Source organism: Capsicum annuum, chromosome 3 (assembly GCF_002878395.1).
Source record: "Capsicum annuum cultivar UCD-10X-F1 chromosome 3, UCD10Xv1.1, whole genome shotgun sequence".
Lineage (NCBI taxonomy): Eukaryota > Viridiplantae > Streptophyta > Magnoliopsida > Solanales > Solanaceae > Capsicum > Capsicum annuum.
The window spans coordinates 26,843,244-26,847,219 of NC_061113.1; positions in this window are offsets into that span (position 1 = coordinate 26,843,244).

Consider the following 3,976-nt stretch of genomic DNA (forward strand, 5'->3'; position numbering starts at 1 on the left):
GAGGATATCATCAACACTTATTATCTGTTGACACATGAGACGTAACACTGGCGTCAAGGATATCATCATCATTCAATATCTGTTTACGCGCTAGACACAATGCTGGCGTCAAAAAAATCATCATCATTTCATGAATCAGCATCTAAATGCATCGAGAGCACATAATTTGAAGGGACGCCTTTAGGTCGCTATCTAAGGATGAATCATATATAAGATTTTCTAGAAATTGACAATTTGAGGGTCATCTATAAGTCATATTATTTGGAATAGGATAGTGTGAAAGATCACCTATGAGTTGATAGCCTGTAGGTCATCCGTAAGCCACAAAAACATCCTAACCGGATAGTGTGCAAGATCCCCTAAAAATTGATAGTTCAAAGGTTATCCGTAAGTCGCAACTAAATCCTTATCGGAGAATATGCAAGATTATCAAATTGATACATCCAAGGATTATCTATAAGCCGCGTTATATACAAGATCGATTATGTGCAGGATTACCCAAAGACTAATAATTTGAGAGATTATCTATAAGTCATATTGTATCCAAGGTCAGATGATGTGCAGGAACACTTGAAAGCTAGCGATTGGAGGGATATCTGTAAGCCATCTCTTATCCAAAGTCGGATAATATGCAGGATTACCTAAAAACTAACAACTCAAAGGAAAACTGTAAGTCGCCTCGTATCCAATATCAAATAATGTGCAAAATTATCCAAAGATTGACAATTCAAGGGAAATCTATAAGTCGTATCGATACATGCATAAATGCTTGCTAGAAATCATGTGCCAAGAATTATCGTCAATAATCGAAAAGGTTATCCTCCCACACACAACAAGGATTATAGGTGACCAAAAGGGTTGCCTCATCAACGCAAGGTTGCACGGTTGCAGGAACCGTTCTACATAAAGTGTCGTGGGTATCCAAAAGGGCTACCCCACTTTGAAGACATATTCAACCGATGAATGTCATAATTATACAACAACCAAGAGGGTTGTTGTGTTTATTGTTGCCCTTTGTTTCATTCCAAACAGGTATATGAAGAGATGACTCAGCGCTTCAGGCCACACCTCGCGTGGAGATATGCTAAAAGACTATATATCTCTTTTGTAAATTATGTTTATTACTAATGATTTTCGTTTGAGATGTTATCGAGAGCATCCAACAGGATGAAAATCTCAAATCAAAACCACAGGTGCAAACGACTCCAAAAAAGACGCAGCACAATGTGGAACCCTTTCTCAACAGCAAAACGGGACATAGTCTAGAGAGGGATGTCAAACTCTCTAGACGAGAGCTAAATGATGATCACCACCACCATCTAACTACGCCTCTATTAGAAGACATGTGGGTATTTTTTGGATATTATGGTCTCAGCTTTACCTCTGGGATGTTGTCTTAACTCATAACGAGGGGAACTTTCTCTTTATTTCAAATTCGCGTGACAACATGCTTAGAGTTTTAGAAATTATGTTCGGGTAAGTTCTTGTCTATGGGTTTGAAGGATCTCACATTCATGATTAAGAGGTTACAAGCCTCTTTTCCGTAACTCGATCAACTTGTCACTCATCTTGATCCAAATATCGTCTGAAATAAAAGACTATCTTTTTTACCGATTGAGTCGAACTATAAGCAGTCTGATTCCCTGAATCTCAGGGATATGTAGGATGGGCTATGTGTAGAAAACTCGACTACATTCCAACCTCCTCCCAAATTCCTCTATTCTTCAGCTTTTCGGATTTATCAAAAATCCCCAAAATAGAGATAGCTTGTGAATTTTTTTTGAAAATCGTGCTTTAAATCAATCTTTATGAACTACAAGTGGCCTGAATTCGCGCAACTTGAGATATGAAGAAAATATAATACCTAGATTCGGCCGTAACTCCATGAAACTTGTGCGGAAAACCAACCTCTCTTAGATATGGATTTGTGGTCGGACAAAGATTAGGAACGTCAACCTCCCTTTGTCGAGGATTACTTGCATACATCCTACCCAAAGGGAGGGGCAGTTGTTGACACCTAATTTTTTCCCTCCACGACTGCGATTTAATTTTGAGTTTCTTCAATTTTTAAATAAAGTCACAACAATTCTTTTATTCCAATAAATGCAATTTAAAATGTTTATTTGAAATAATTTTGTCATTTGATTAACGATTACACATTTTCGTATTTTTATATGAGGATGTAAAAATTTTGTTATTTAAATGAACATTCTTTATTAAAATTAGACTTCTAGTGATTACACATCAAAATTAATCTAAATTGATAAATCTTGCTTTAAAAATATTTTTCTATTCCTAAAAAAATAATAATCGGATAAAAGTGTGCTTGATTTTATTAAATTAAGAAGCTCGGGATTAAACTAGTATTTAATTCATATCGATTTTCGGTTTAATTTAGCCAAATTGCTAAATATGACCATAATTGAAATCAAGTTGACTACAATTGTAATGCATCAAATTGATGTTCAAATGTGGTTAGTATTTAAATAAGGTTCGCTAATTTAAATCGGCTACCCTTTGGAAGATCATTTCCTATCTCTAATTTCCCAAACAATAACCACAATTTCGGGCCTAGCCCAGTCATCAACCATCAGGCATTGGCGCAACACAATAGCCGCCCCAACTCATTAAATCCATCTAACCCTCTCTTCATCCCAATAATATCACCCCAATTTCCTCTTTAAAATTAATCCAATCCAACCTACTTCCACCAACAACCCGGCCCAATCTTCTTATATCTCTCTTTTAACCTAACAAGCAGTAGCTCAAAACCGTCAACAACAATCTCTGTGTAATGCATCCAGTGAAACAAACCCGACTCGTTTTCACCGATTTTGACCTGGTAAAAAATCCGAAATAGCTTGTTCTTGCCCAAACGTCCTTCTTTCCACTCGATTTCTTACTCCCTCACATGACTAGCATGCGATTTTCATACCATGGAAAGTTCGAGAATCCTCTAGAAAGTGTATATGTGTCCTCTCAATGGTTCGTTTCCGCAATTCTCAGATGAGAGTGTACATTTTCGTACATATTAGGATGTTTTGCATTGGTTCTTGAAGGGAATTGGTTTTCCCTAAATCTCATTGGTCCACATTGAAAAGGAGGAAATGGTGGTAAAGATAGAGGTTGAAAAATGGGGCTGTGTGAGGGGGAATTTGGAAGAATTCTAATCTCAAAATATCCTATTTCAAAAGTCCTAAAATAACCCTATTCATCTTCTATATAAGAGACCTTTCATTCTTTGTTGGGGAAAAAATTCAGAGGCAGAAAAGGGGGTTCAAAAATTAGGGTTCAATAGTGGGTTTCTTTGGGATTAGGAAATTTTCTGAGCTAGCTAGGTCAAAAAACCAAAAAGAGTGCAAAAAGTTTCTTCGATTGAGAAGAAGAGCAGGAGGAAAGCAGAGAAAAAGATTTAGGGAAGCAGGGGATTTCTTAGCTCTCTATAGATAATTTTACTTCTTGTTTAGAAATTGGGGTTGTAGAAAATGGTGGTTTCAAACCTTTCTCTGAGAAATTCAGGAGTTTGAAAACTGAGGGCAAGAATAGAAAAAGGAAAGGAGTTTTTTTCCCAAAAAATTGGTTTGCTGATAAAGTTTCGAAGCCAACTACGCCATTTTCTGGTGGTCCCGCTGATAGCTCGTCATCCCGTTTTGCCGCCCCAAAAGGGGTAAACTTCTCTACACTTTGTTCTCTTGCTGTCTCATTTTCGTTTATGTAATAGCAATCTAGTATCCTCTTGTCTGGTGGGATTTGTTTTCTATAGAAGGCTTCTAAAGCCATTAGGTTCTCGAATTCACTGTATGCCTAGCACTCTGTTAGTCTTTTGATATGAGTTTGGCTAAGTTGTTTAGAGTCCGTGTGATTAGCAAGTTAGTCTTTTGATCCGTGCTCGATTAGGCTGTTTTAGGGTCTTTTGAACATGCTTTAGTTGTCGCATTAGTGTGATTTAGCTTACGTCACTGGAACCATCCTGTAC